Source organism: Canis aureus, chromosome 5 (assembly GCF_053574225.1).
Source record: "Canis aureus isolate CA01 chromosome 5, VMU_Caureus_v.1.0, whole genome shotgun sequence".
Classification (NCBI taxonomy): domain Eukaryota; kingdom Metazoa; phylum Chordata; class Mammalia; order Carnivora; family Canidae; genus Canis; species Canis aureus.
This window is the reverse complement of record NC_135615.1, coordinates 74,583,438-74,598,235: the sequence shown is the minus strand read 5'-3', so window position 1 is coordinate 74,598,235 and position 14,798 is coordinate 74,583,438. Positions and strand designations below refer to the sequence as shown.

The following is a 14,798-nucleotide window of genomic DNA, read 5'->3' as shown; positions in this document are numbered from 1 at the left end:
ATTATCCCTGTTGTATAGCTGAGGAAACTGAGGCTCATGATCATGAAGTGATATGTCCCTTATCACAGTTGGGATTCTATCCCAGGTCCAACTTCAGTCTGTTTTTTTTTTTTTTAATTAATTCATTTATGATAGTTACAGAGAGAGAGAGAGAGAGAGAGGCAGAGACACAGGCGGAGGAAGAAGCAGGATCCATGCACCGGGAGCCCGACGTGGGATTTGATCCCGGGTCTCCAGGATCGCGCCCTGGGCCAAAGGCAGGCGCCAAACCGCTGCACCACTCAGGGATCCCCCAGGTGCAACCTCAGAGGCCAGTCTATACTTCACTTCTCAAAACACCAGCTGTGGGTAGGAAACCTCATTATCATAAGGCTGTTAGTTCTTACCAAATCTTTAATTGTAGCACAATTCCAAACAAAATCCCAACAGGGTTTTTGTAGAACTTGATAAGCAGATTCTAAAATATACGGAAGAACCAACAGCCAACAATAGCCAAGATAATTTTGAAGAGCAAGATGGGAGACTCATTCTACCAGAAGCTGAGATTTAAAGGAAGATAATATAGTGTTGGCGCCGCAATAGACAAGCAAACCAAAGGAATAAAAGAGTATGGAAATCAGTCTGGATACATAATGATAGAAAGCATGACAAATCAGTTGAGAAAGGATGGACTTTTCCATAAGGCAGCAGGCGCAACTGGTTAACTGCATGGAAAAAGAACTCCATAAAATCAGATCCAATGGAAACATCCCTCCCTGCAAATAAACACTTGAGATCTCTGTGTCATGACATCTATTCATTATAGCCAGAATTTTTTTTAAAGATTTTATTTATTTATTGATGAGAGACACAGAGACTGAGAGAGAACACAGCAGAGACACAGGCAGAGGGAGAAGCAGGCTCCATGCAGAGAGCCCGATGTGGGACTCAATCCTGGGTCTCCAAGATCAGGCCTTGGGCTGAAGGCGGCACTAAACCGCTGAGCCACCCGGGCTGCCCATAGCCAGAATTTTTTGTTGCAGATAGACCCACAGGTCACTGGAGCTTAGAGGACTTATACAAGATTGAGCCCAGTCCCTCACTGTTTTGAGGGGGGACATGGAAGCACTAGGGGGTTGGGTCTTCCTCGAGATTACACAAGTCAGTAATAGAGCTAGGTCTAGAACCTAGGTCGTCGTCCTCTTTCCACACATTCTGGCCAGCTCTCCTGCCCTATTGTGATCCCTTAGCTCTGCATAGGACTGGAATAAAGTGTGTGGAAGGAGCAAGTGCTGGATGGGCAGAATTGAAGGCAAGGGTCAGTGTCTCCTCAGAGTGAGGTTGTGGGAAGGAAGAGCCTGCCACCTGGTCTGGGTCACCTCTAGTTTTTGGAATTAGTCCTTTGACAATTGTGCCAAGGATGCAATGACAGAGCATCAGGTAAAGGACCTATTTCTGCCCATTGTCCAGGGAAAAGAGGAAGGTATCCAAGAGATCCAGCTCAGCAAATCTAGCTGACTTGGGCCTTTCTCTCTAGAATGGTTGGCTCAACCATGAGAATGAAGCTATATTTTTGCAAAGTGGTGCAGTGTGACAGGGAAGACATTGGGCTCTTGAGTCCGATGGATCTCGTTTCAAATGCAGTGCCACCACTTCCTGGCCCTGTGACCTTGCACAAATGTCTTTGCCTGTTTGAACCTCAGTTTCTTCATCTGACAAATAGAAATAATAATCGTTACCTGGGGTTGGTTGTGAGGATTCAATGCACCAATGCTCATGCATTGCAGCAGCACCTTATTTGAACAAGGTGAAACTGAATGATGTCAAAAATATCCTAGATTGCTATTGCATTAAATGAAGCACCTGGATTGCAATTAGGGATCATATTATACCAAAATATTGCAAAATCTTTAAATTTTAGAACCATATTCAATGCAGTAGGAAACTCACATAAAAAAAAAAAAAGGCATCCAGATACCAAAGACCAAATGCAATGACAGATTTTCATCTTTTGCTGACTCTGTCCCTAGAGTAGTCATTGAGCAGAGGGAGACATAGTTGCCAGCACTAGTAAAATTAATCAGTTAAGATGAATTAAGATCATTTACTATTTAAGATCTATTAGCAGAGCTGGCACATAAACGAATGTGAACCAGCAATAATGGAGTTGGTGTTGATATGATTTTTATTGAATTTTCCAATAAAGATACTTGGTTAATTGAGGACATTAGAAAAGAACTCTGGGGATCCCTGGGTGGCAGCAGTTTGGCGCCTGCCTTTGCCCCAGGGCGCGATCCTGGAGACCCGGGATCGAGTCCCACATCGGGCTCCCGGTGCATGGAGCCTGCTTCTCCCTCTGCCTGTGTCTCTGCCCCCCCCACCTCTCTCTCTGTGACTATCATAAATAAATAAATTTAAAAAATTTTTTTAAAAAAAGAACTCTGGATTGGTGGAGGGAACAAGTGTATTGGTTTCTGTTTATTTGTTTGTTTACAGGCACTATTACAACTCAGGGGGTTGAGTCAAATACAATGGACTCCACCAAAGTCTCTGTGCTTAAGGGACCTGCATGCAGCATGCTCACTGACAACCTTGGTGCTATCCATCAATGGGAGAGACAACATCTCTGCGGTGCCACTTAACACCTCCCCAACAATCAGAAGGACAACAATGTCAGAGTTCCACAAGAGTCCAACACCAGCTACTCCTCCCACTTCATCACAAGCCAATAGCTCTGCTGCGTCCACTGAGCAGACAACCCCAATACTTAAGACTCAGGATGAGAGATGCAGAGGCACAGCATTGTCCAGCATGGCCCCTTCAGCTAAGCCCTAAAACAGAATCAGAGAGCCCAACCACAGTCCCTTTAGCATCAAATTCTATAATCAATGGATTGGAATCATCAGTGTTCACTGACTCTCAGACATCAGCCATGATCACAGTTCTAACAGCAATAAATATACCAGGTGATGCCATTACGTCATCTCATCGGGGTCCCTGACAGCCACTGTATCTGAGAAGTCAGCTACAATGGTATCCCTGACAACACTGAATTCACTGATGTGAATCTCTACCTATGACAACCAATGCAGTCATCCACACCCCTTCACTCACCCTGACTATCTTATGGACAACTGTTCCTGGAACAACCATGTCTGGGATTCAGGAAGGGGAAACTACAGCTGTGCCCCGAACCCCAGCAATAGCCCTCATAATGAATGTGCTGTCTGAAACACATCACAGCATGGCCCCGCCGACACCTTCCTGGCCAGTGGAATCAGCTCCTAGTGCTGGCACTACAGCAGCCAAGTCACTGAGATGGCAGCTGCTCACTCGACAGCCCTAATCCCCAGCTCCTCGGGGACAGCCTAGTCCTCTGACATGACTGGGTCCAGTCAAGCTTCCCCTAAATGCACCCAGAGCAGTGGTCCTGAACCAGGAGCCCGTGCTTTGGATTAGTACCCAGCTGGCGGAGGAGTCTGTATGTGCAATGACAGCTACTATGCCCACTCAGGTGAGTCTGAGCACCTCATGTCTATACAGCAAAGAAGAGCCCGGGGGCCAGAGTGGACATCATAACCCTGGGAAGGCCCAGACAAATGTGTGTGTCCAATGGCTATGGGAGAGCCCATGAGGTTTGGCCAGACATTGGCATCTAAAGAGTCCGTTGGAGTACGGGTGATTTTCTAGTAAGAGGACAGGTAGCTGAGCACATGAGGCTATCGTAGTAAGTTCAGGCTGCTGGAACAAAATACCACAGAATTTGTGACTTATAGACAACAGGATCTTATTTCTCACAGTTCTGGGGGCTGGAAGTCCAAGATCAAGGCACCAGCAGATTAGGTATCTGGTGAAAGCCCACTTCCTGGTTCATAGACAGCTGTCTTCTCTGTGTCCTCACATAGTACAAGGAGCAAGGGAGCTCTCTAGGGTCTCTTTGATATAGGCATGAATCCCATCCAGGTGGGCTCCATCCTCATGACCTAATCACCCCCAAAGGCCTCATTTCCTAATACCCGTTGTTATTAGGTATTAGGATTTAACATATGTTAAAGGTAACGTATGCTACATTTAACTCTGTAGCAGAGTTAGAATGGACAATTCATCAGCCCCCAGTCCCTGGGATCCCAATTACTGGCCAGACAATGAATCTTCCTAAAAGAAGGAGCTGATGATCCACCAAAAACAAAGGCTGTAGCCCCAGCAGAGGCAAGAGGGGCTAGGTAGCTGTTGGGGCGAGATATTACAGAGAGGTTGAATTCACAGGGGCTCCCTCAAGCTGTGCAAGTAGCTCCCAGGCTTATCCTCTGGCAGGGCAGAAACTGGGTCCTGGGAATCAAAAAGATGATGGTGTCCCCCAAATATATGTCTGCCATAGTCAAAATAATTCTAACTCCCAAAACTTTAAGTTTTTTATAAAATTCTGATTTTCCTAAAATGACTACTCGGCTTTTTAAAATATCAAATTCCTTCAAAAAATACTTCTTTGGCATTACTATTTTCATCTCTAGATAATCTAGTCTTGGAATGAAGCTTCCACTACATTCAAAACTAGGCAGTGCTCAACTTAGGAGTCAGTGTCTCCCAAAATGTGTTTTGTGGGACACCAGTGCTTTGGGGTTTCAATAGACATTACCAAAAAAATATAAATAAATAAATAAAGGGTGAGGTTCTATTATTAAATATATTGAGAAAATACTGGATTAAATACAATGGTTTCTTAACTGCAGGACTTGTCAGAGCCTTTAATATTCCACTATCCACTATGACTTCCTCAAAAACCATATTTTTTTGAATATATCTTTTTTTTAATTTTTTATTTATTTATGATAGTCACAGAGAGAGAGAGAGAGGCAGAGACATAGGCAGAGGGAGAAGCAGGCTCCATGCACCAGGAGCCCGACATGGGATTCGATCCCGGGTCTCCAGGATCGTGCCCTGGGCCAAAGGCAGGCGCCAAACCGCTGCGCCACCCAGGGATCCCAAAAACCATATTTTTAAAGCAAATTATAGCATATATTTCCCAAGACTGTCCCTAGAATCCTCATTCTGAGGAATATTTATGTAGAATATAGCTGGCTGTAGGAAGATGGAATATAGCTGGCTGTAGAAGAGAGGAATTCAGATGAGAGTCATGCAGAGCTGGGCAGGCAGAGGTGACTGGGGTGATGAGTCCAGCCCAGGGTGTTTTAGTCAAGCCCTGAGTAGGTGCTGGATCATTAGAAAGTTGTCCCCGTCAACAAGAGGACAACAAGGGGACAAGTTGTCAACAACTTGTATTGGTGAGACCAAGGTGGTGTGCTCATTTGTAAAGTACTGCATTTATCCCTCCATAGAAATTATGAAATATATCATTGTGTTTTCATGCACTGAGAAGGAGACAGCTTTTCTTTTTGTGTTAAATTTTTTCCAGGTTAGTAAGAACACGGACTCTGCAGGATAGACTGGGTTTGAACTATGCCTCATTTTCTTCTGCTGGGGTTAATAAGAGCATGTTTATTTTATTTTTTTAAAAAGATTTTATTTATTCATGAGACACACACACACACACACACACACACACACACAGAGGCAGAGACATAGGCAGAGGCTCCAGGCAGGGAGCCCAACGTGGGACTCGATCCCAGGTCTCCAGGATCAGGCCCTGGGCTGAAGGCAGCGCTAAACCACTGAGCCACCCAGGCTGCCCAAGAGCAAGTTTATTGCATAGCATTCGTGTTTGAGGGTTAGCTTTATTGATATTATTACTTGACATTCGGTATCACCATATACTATCGATTGCAATAGCAGAAAGTTATGTGACTGACTCAACCCCCACCCTGTCCCACTGAACACACATTGGTACAAAGCACCTGCCCCTCAAATTGTAACCCATCCCTCTGACCAAACATACCTGCCAAAGCAGAAATGGTGAGCTTCTTTTAAAAAGAAAGTGAGAAAAGTCTTTAAATTCAAAATAATGAAAGAGTCCAGAAATGTTTAACACTAGTGTCTCCATTACATTTAGCTTCTTTTTTTTTTTTTTTTTTAGATTGTATTTATTTTTTATTAATGAGAGACAGAGAGAGAGAGAGAGGCAGACACAGGCAGAGGGAGCCCGCCCAACATGGGACTCAATCCCGGGTCTCCAGGATCACCCCTGGGCCGAAGGCTGTGCTAAACTGCTGAGCCACCTGGGCCACCCTACGTTTAGCTTTTTAATGACTTTTAAACAGTTCATCCCCAATTCAATAGAAAGTGTGGAGAGAGCAGCCACAGAAAGAAGGGAAGGGTTAAGTATAGCTTCTCTTTCATCACCCCCAAAGCATCGCTGTTTGACATGTATCAGGACACCATGTACTGCAAGTGGCAGAAAACCCAACTCCCATTGGCTTGAGCAAAATAGATAAATTGAAACCATGAAAGAAAGCGAAACAGAATTTGTTGGTTCATGAGACTAAGAAGTCTTAAAGAGGCCTTGAAGATGCTGATGCCCCTTCCTCCTGGTTTCCAAAGGGGCTCCCTGTTCCCTCCCTCCCTCCTTCTCCCCTTCCCTCCTCACCACCCTCAGGGCTAGCTCTTCTTTTTTTTTTTTTTTAAGGTTTTATTTTTAAATAATCTCAACATGGGGTTTGAACTCACACCCCTGAGATCAAGAGTGGCACGCTCCACTGCCTATAGCAGCTGGTACTCCAGCGTTGTCTCTTCAGATTCGACATTTACTAGACAGAAAGTGTCCTTGACTTCAAACAGTTTAGGTCCTTCAAAACCCCCAAGGCCCAGACTACCTGTTGGAATGAGAAGGAAATCAAAGAACAAAACAAATTAGTATCTCTAAAAAAAATAAACTTGCCAGACGAGTATCAGAAACCATCTAGGCTGGTCAGGGAAGACAGGAGAATTTATTATAAAGTGTCTCCTGGGGGGCACCTGGGGAGTTAATCTGTCATGTTCCCAGGGTCCTGGGATCAAGGCACACGTCCGGCTTCTGGCTCAAAGGGGAGTCTGTCCTCCCTCTGCTGTTCCCTCTGCTTGTGCTCTCTCTCTGGCTCTGGCTCTCAAATAAATATTTTTGGAAAAAAAAAGATTTTATTTATTTATTCATGAGAGACACCGATAGATAGGCAAGAGGGAGAAGCAGGCTGACCTTGCCATGAATTACCGGCACCACCCATCAAAACAATAATACTGAAGAGAAGAAGAAACCAAAACAGAGGGAGAGAAAAGATGTAAAAGGGAGAGAGTTGGGGGAGGGGAGGAGTAGGGGGAGGGGAAGAACGGACTCGGAGGAGAGACAAAGGAAGGGAAAGGGCAAAAGTATAGTCTTCCTCCAAGGATTGATGCGAGGATGGAATGAAAGCAAGCACGTAAAGTTCTGTGTGAGACGCAGCATCTACACTCAAACAGCACGGGGGGGGGGGGGCGGGGGGGGGGGCGGGAATCCGTGTTCTGCGTCCACACCCCGCCCAAGCCGGCTCTCCTAACGGTGGGGGACGCTGCCTCTCCCCACAGCTGCCCAGTCAGCAACCGGCCGCTCGGGGCCTGCGGGCCCACGAGGCCTCTCGGCCGGTGACGATGACCTTCATTCAACCTGTTCCACTTCGTGACCAACGACACGCTCCACCTGCACAGCCGGGTGACCTCGTGTGACGCGCGGGCGGGGCCTCCGGGCATCGCTGGCGTCGCTGGGGTTGGCCACTAGGGACCGCCATTGGGGGGCCAGACCCCGGGCAATGGACCAATGCCGCCGTCCCGGGGGCGGGACCAAGGAGGGGCCTGGGGGACGGCGGTGCCGGGGATTGGCTTATCTTGTCGGGGGCGGGGCTGGGGGCGGGGCTTGTGGCACTAGGGGCCTGTGGCTAGAACTAAGGGGCGGGATTTGGGGGAAACACAACTCCCGGGTGTCTCAGGCGAAGGGCTTCCCTGGCTGAAGCTGGGAGGGACCTCGCTACCTTTATGCTGTTCCCCCCCGCAGACCTGTAGGCAGGAGAGTTCACCTGGGAGAAATGAAGCTTGGGAGATCCCAGCCCAGGAGCTCCTGGAGAGCGGGCGGGCTGGATGGTGTTCAAGCCCAACCCGACAAGCGGTAACTGGGTCATTTAGGAGTCTCCTTGGCTCCTCTTGCAGAGCCTCCCACTGACTTCTGTGAGACCCCTCCTACCTTCTTGTCCTCACACTCCTCCCTCAATCCTGGTCCATATCCTCCCCAAACCTAGGTCCTCAACTTCTCTGCTCTAGAGGGGTCCTCTCCCCTCACAGATCCTCTTCTCATTCAACTTCTACTCCTCTCCTCTCATTCCTACCTTTCCTGCCACACCAGCTCAATCTTCTAGTCTGTCCCTTGTGCCAGCCTGCTTTTATATATATCCTCCTAGCTGGTCTGGAACAGTCTCTTCTTAATGTTCCAGAACAGTCCTCCAAAGCTTCGACCCTCCCAGGAAAGCCTATCTTAGTAAGCCCATTCTAATTAGAGACAGAAGAGTCATCATCACACTCTTCTGAGGCTCTGCTTCAACAAAGGGTCGGCCCCTTCAATCTTGATGAAACCATGAGAATCCTGTCAGGATGGTTTCTCAAGCTCAGTCTTTCTTTCTATGTGGTTTCAGAGTCCAAAGCCTCCAGAAGCAGGTGTTTGGCAAGTTGGTACACAGGTATTGGTGTGAAATTCTGGGTAGGTGCACTAGCGTCTGGGGGTGCATACTGGGTTCTGGCTGGTGCTGGTCTTGGAACCTGTCTCTGCTCAACTCTGTGTGACTTGGGAGAAGTCAGTTACCCTCTCCAAATCTCAGCTTACTCAGCAGTACATGGCAGAGCTGTCACTGTGGGGTTGTTGGTAGTCACAGAGCTTTACACCTCATGAGAACCTGAGACTATCCAGAAATAACTTAGAGTACAGGGTTTGGGCCAGGCAGGTAATAAATGAGAGAGGCTGAGTGGGGTCCCCATTGAACTAGAGAGTGCATTTCATCCCTATACTCCATCTGCCTCACCCCCAATTTAAGGGAGGGAATGTCAGACAGTTGGGACATGGGGTTCCAGGAAAGCTTTGTCGAAAGAATGCGTGAATGGATTACTAAAGAACTCCCCAAAGTGGAATATCTAAGCCTAAAAAGTTTCCAAGGCTCCCAAAGCCATCGAATCCTGTTTGTAATCATTGCTTTCTTTTCTGCAGGAGCCTGAATCACCCATTCTTCTGATGGTAATAGGTGTGATGCTATAATAAAAAGCCTGCCCAGATATATCCCCCAACTCTAACCCTTGGCTTCTAGTTTTGTTGTCTGAGGTAAGGATGGGGTGGAGAAAAACTTAGGGAGAGAGAAGTAGTCTATCCTCTTGTTAGGGAGTGAAGATGGAACCCCCATGGGTCCCAACTACTATCTGGTAAGAAATGTGGCTGCTGAGCCTCGGGCTGCACTTCATCCCACCATCCCTTCCCATCTCCGGAACTCTTCCAAGGGCAGGATCTGACTACAAAGCTTCAGCACTTTATGAGGAACGAGGTATATGCATATGTGAGAAGTCACTTTATTCTCTATGGGTTTTGGTTCTCCTATATGTTAAAGAATTTGACCAGATGATCTGGGCTTCAACACAGGGACTCTATTGACTCTGGTTCCAGGGAAGGTTCTTGGGCCTTGGCCAACTGGTCCTGTCTCCTTTCTTCTGCAGAATGGACAAGAGCTATTCAGTTTCAGAATTAGGATTAAATGATTCCACATGACTTATCTTGCCTATTAATTATTTCTGACCTCATAACCCCCTTCTCCTTCCTAGTAGAGGAGGAAATAGAGAGCAGTCTTTGTGCTACTATCATTTATCCATTTAAAAATTGGTTGGAAAAAAAAATTGGTTGGAATCTACTGTGTACCAATTCCCATGTTAAGCCCTGGAGATCAACAGTACATTAGACACAGTCTTTGACCTTACAGAAAGGATAGTTGATTAGTGTGGACCAGACCAGGAAACAGGACAGGCTTTATAAGTTGGCAGAGGTGGCACTTTCACAAAATCACAAGAAGGCCTCTTTTTGTTGTTTGTTTTGTTCCTTTTTTTAAAAAATTTTATTTATTTATGATAGTCACAGAGAGAGAGAGAGAGAGGCAGAGACATAGGCAGAGGGAGAAGCAGGCTCCATGCACCGGGAGCACGACGTGGGATTCGATCCCGGGTCTCCAGGATCGCGCCCTGGGCCAAAGGCAGGCACTAAACCGCTGCGCCACCCAGGGTTCCCTGTTTTGTTCCTGAAATAAAATACTACTTTTTTAAAATTTATTTTTATTTTTTTATTTTTATTTTTTTTTAAATACTATTTTTGATTGCTATCTATGATCATCTTGGAAATTAATTTCTTGGGAAAATACTTTGGTACAAACAACAATAAAAGCTAAATTTAGCAGTCCTAACTTTTTAAATTTAACTTTATTTATTTATATTTAAATATTTTATTTATTCATGAGAGACACAGAGAGAGAGGCAGAGACATAGGCAGAGGAAGAAGCAGGCTCCCTGCAGGGAACCCGATGCGGGACTCAATCCTGGGACCCCAGGATCATGCCCTGAGCCAAAGGAAGATGCTCAAGCACTGAGCCACCTAGGTGTCTCAACAGTCCTAACATTTTATTTTCAAGGCTTTTCTTTTTATTTAATGCTTTCACAGCTCCTGAAAAAATTAAGTTGGATGATCAGTCCATGTTATTCTTTTATGTACACCAAAGGCACACATTTATTAAATCAGCATGCAAGTAATTACGTTTCATTGGGAATTCATATTCACTTTATAGGTCTGGAGTCCTTTATTTATTTATGAGTATTTAAATAGACCTGTTGGTGAAGGCGTTAATCCTTGCCCTTATTTAAAATATATCCTGGGGGCAACTGGGTGGCCCCATGTTGGTTAAGCTTCTACCTTTGGCTCAGGTCACAATCTCAGGGTCCTGAGCCCCATGTCAGGCTCCCTGCTCAGTTGGGAGTCTGCTTCTCCCTTTGCCCCTCTCCCTCTCATGGACTCTCCCATTCTCTCTCAAATCAATAAATAAAATCTTAAAAAATACATATCCTAAAGTATAAAGGCTATATTATGTTAAATATCCCCAATAGAAAATGGAATGAAACAAAATTAAGTAAACAAGGAAACTATTGAACTTAAACTATACTTAGTTGACTGCATGAAAGAAGCCTCTGAGCTGTAGAACAATAGATGCTTATAAAATAAGCCACTAGACAACACTTATGCATGTGAAAGTGGTAGCTCTAATGATGATTATAACTAACTGCATCTAGTTTATTTTCCTATTTCTTTGATTAAGCTGGGGTGGGACATATCTGGCTCCTTCTTCAGTCATGTCAGGTGATAGTTCCATTGACATTTTATTAAATTTTCAGCAAGTCTTTTATATATATATATATACACACACACACACACACAATTGACACACACACACATATATATGTGTATATATATATATATATACATATATATATATTTTAGAGAGAAAGAGAGTGAACATGTGGTAGGGGAAGAACAGAGGGAGAGAGAATCTCAAGCAGACACCCTGCTGAGCTATGGAGCTCAATGGGGAGCTTAAGCCCAGGATCAGAGCTGAAATCAAGAGACAGACAATGGAAAAAAATAAAATTAAATTAAAAAAAAAAAAAAAGAGAGAGACAGACAATGGACTGAACCATGCAGGTGCCCCTTGCAGCAAGTCTTTTTGAAATAATAAAATAACTGAAGACTTAAAACTATTTCTTACCTAAAAATTGATTGTGAATATTCTCTGAAATGAACACCAAATCTTTATTAAAATATGAAGATTCATTCACATTTGAAAATTAGTAGTATTTCAAATTTGAAAATAACAGAGTTACTTTAAAAATACAGATATCTGGGTCACATGGCTGGCTCAGTCGGTGGAGTATGCAACTTTTTTTTTTTTTAAAGATTTATTTATTCATGAGATACACCGAGAAAGAGAAAGAGAGAGGCAGAGACACAGGCAGAGAGAAGCAGGCTCCACGCAGGGAGCCTGATGTGGGACTCCATCCCGGGACTCCAGGATCACGCCCTGGGCCAAAGGCCAGTGCTAAATCGCTGAGCCACCCAGGGATCTCCAGTATGCAACTCTTGATCAGGTTGTGAGTTTGAGCTCCACATTGGTGTAGAGATTACTTAAAAATAAAATCTTTTAAAAAATTTATTGGAGGAAACTGTACAAATGCACTATTTGCCATTTGTAAATTTAAATCTTAGCACTTCCACTATGTTTCCAGTCAGGTTTGTCTTCCATTCTCTGCAACAGCTCTTCAAATCCTCCCTGCTCTTCTCAGTCCACTACATGCCCCTGCTTTCTCTCTTCACAGAAGTTTTTCACAAGAGAAATAGAAGCAGTCAAGTAGATGTTTCCATCACCAATCAGTCTACTTCCTACCCATTAGTCCACAAGTTTCTTCATTTAGATACTCATTCTTACCATTTATGTTTTAACAAAAGTGTTTGGTCCTAATTTCAGAGAATATCCTCTAAATGCATCCATCACATCATTCCTAGGTTCATTATCCATTAAACCTATTCTATGCCTTCTATATTTTTACCTTAAAATGTTATAGGAGGCTGGGGGCCGGGAAGGGACGGAACAGAATTTTGGGGCACGTCCCCAGAGTCCTAACTATAGAGGGAATTTCATCCCGTAATTAACGCTCTTTAAGCCCGGTTCTTCAGAGTTAAGAAATCCTCCAACTTTTTAATGCCTCTCCCCCTCAAGTCAGGTTTCCAGAAACCTGGAATATTTCACTACTTTGGCTCGTGTCTTTGTTCCTCCTTTTAACAATTCCCCAATCTGATTCTTAAGTATATATGAACGCAAACGAACTTAGTACTTTTCCTGGAGACCGAGTTTGGGTAGGGAGGCAAGATCGATCTGTTAGTTACCCTTCAACCCGAGTGCTGGTTACAGTCTGACCCAACCAGCGCAAGCCCTGATCCCAGCCACAGACGGAGCCCTAACACTGACAAGGCAGTGACCCAGGTCGCACCCTAACTCGGGACCACAACCCGACCCCCTGCTTCATTTCAGGTAGGAGGACTGACAGGCCATGGGGAATGAGAGAAGGGTGAGGCGGTGTGTGTGTGTGTGGGGGGGGGTTCCCGAATGATTTTCCCTGGCCTCCAGCTTCTCGAACAGCCCAAGCCCGGCGAGTCACTGCAGACCTGAGACGAGAGCTCCGCCCACAGGCGAGACCCGGGCAGGGGCTCCAGAGAAGGCTCGGAGGAGCTGCGGGGTCATGCGCAGAGAGATCCGTCCGCTCCCGGCGCCGAGCGCAGCGTGCAGGGGCGGGACATCGGCGCGGCCCGACTCCTGATTGGCCGCGGGCGGCAGAAAGGGGCGGGGGCGGGGCGGCGCGCGCTCTCAGGCGCGCGGCCCGGCGGGCGTGTAACGGCCGTTAGGGGAGCTGGGGGACTGAACCGCCGCCCGCGGCTGACGTGGTGGCTGCAGTCAGCGTCCCTGGGTGAGGGATTTCGCTGCCCGTTTTCGGCCCCACGTAAGTCCTCCTCCCCTGGGGAACCCTTGTCGGGCTGGTAGAGCCCGCCCGCCTTGGGGAGCACCGGAGGAGCCCAGACACTCCTGACCTACCTTCTTCGGGGGCCGCGGGAGAGCGCAGCGCATGCGCAGAGCCGCTAAACCGTCCCCTCCGGGTCTCCCCCTCTGGGCTTCCTAAAATAACGCCCCGCACACGCCCCCTCGCGACTCGGTCGCCTCCCAGCCCTCTTCGCCGGGCTTTCTCCGCGGTTCACTCCACAGCAGTTGCTTTACCTTTGTAAAGGGTAGGCCCTGTGCCAGTCGCCGGGGCGGGGGGGACAGCGGGAAGCACGTTGCTTGCCCTCGCGGAGCAGAGGATCCGGGGAGAAGAGTAGACGTGAAGCCGGTGCGGCTAGGTTAACACTCAGTGGTGTGGCCCGGAGAACCCGGCCCTGGGCACAAGGCGCCAGTGTAGTGGGAGACGGACGGCAGGGAGCCCTCCCTAAGGAAGGGAAGTTGGGGGTGGAGGGTTACAGGGTGAAGAGGGACGGTTGGGGAGACAGACAGCTCTTGTGAAAGCACCGGGCTGGAGTTTCCGAGCCGACTTTGCTCCACACGGGGTATCTGATAGTGTCAGGAGACAGTTTTAATTTTAGTTGCCACAACTCAGAGATTACGCCTGGTGTCTAGTGGGTAGAAATCAGGGCTGCTGCTACACATCCAACTGTGTGCAGGACAGCCCCCCCCCCCCCCCCCCAGCCTTCCAGCAAAGACTTCTTTGACCTAAAATGTCAGGAGCATCCAGATTGAGGAACCCTGCTCTAGACAAGGAGGAACTGGTGCTTTGATTTTTTTTTTAATTTTTTTTTTTTATTTATTTATGATAGTCACAGAGAGAGAGAGAGAGAGGCAGAGACATAGGCAGAGGGAGAAGCAGGCTCCATGCACCGGGAGCCCGATGTGGGATTCGATCCCGGGTCTCCAGGATCGCGCCCTGGGCCAAAGGCAGGCGCCAAACCGCTGAGCCACTCAGGGATCCCGGAACTGGTGCTTTGGATGAACCACAAGTTTAGTTGGTTATAGCGAGTTTGTTCAATAGAGGGTGTTCAGCACCTCATCAGGATAAAATAGGAGGATCAAAACCCCGTTTGTCTTTTAAAGCAGTAAAAGTACATGGTACAGAGGCAGGCAAATAGTAGGCCCTCAGTATATTTTGATTGATGAATACTGTGTGCTAGGTAGGGAGGGGTGATGATACCACCAGGATGATTAAGATAACCATACCTCACTACCTGCCCTTAGGCCTTGTAGGTTTTATAATAG

The 14,798-nt window shown here is 46.7% G+C and overlaps 1 protein-coding gene and 1 long non-coding RNA gene across 4 annotated transcripts in view; both read left to right on the top strand.

The window, feature by feature from the left end:
* Positions 1-7,812: 7,812 nt before the first annotated feature.
* Positions 7,813-9,248, top strand: LOC144314636 (uncharacterized). The gene is made up of 3 exons (XR_013380492.1): positions 7,813-8,044; positions 8,542-8,629; positions 9,131-9,248. It is a non-coding gene; the product is annotated as an uncharacterized LOC144314636 (long non-coding RNA).
* A 4,101-nt stretch (positions 9,249-13,349) lies between these two features.
* CEP85 (centrosomal protein 85) overlaps positions 13,350-14,798 on the top strand; it is a 33,720-nt gene continuing 32,271 nt past the window's right edge. For 2 of the 3 annotated variants that reach the window (XM_077899006.1, XM_077899003.1), the window contains exon 1: positions 13,350-13,497. The gene's annotated coding sequence lies outside the window, so the exon portion shown is untranslated. Of the gene's footprint in view, positions 13,498-13,757; positions 13,781-14,798 lie in introns of those variants that run through there. The other variant, XM_077899004.1, reaches the window with a different exon arrangement.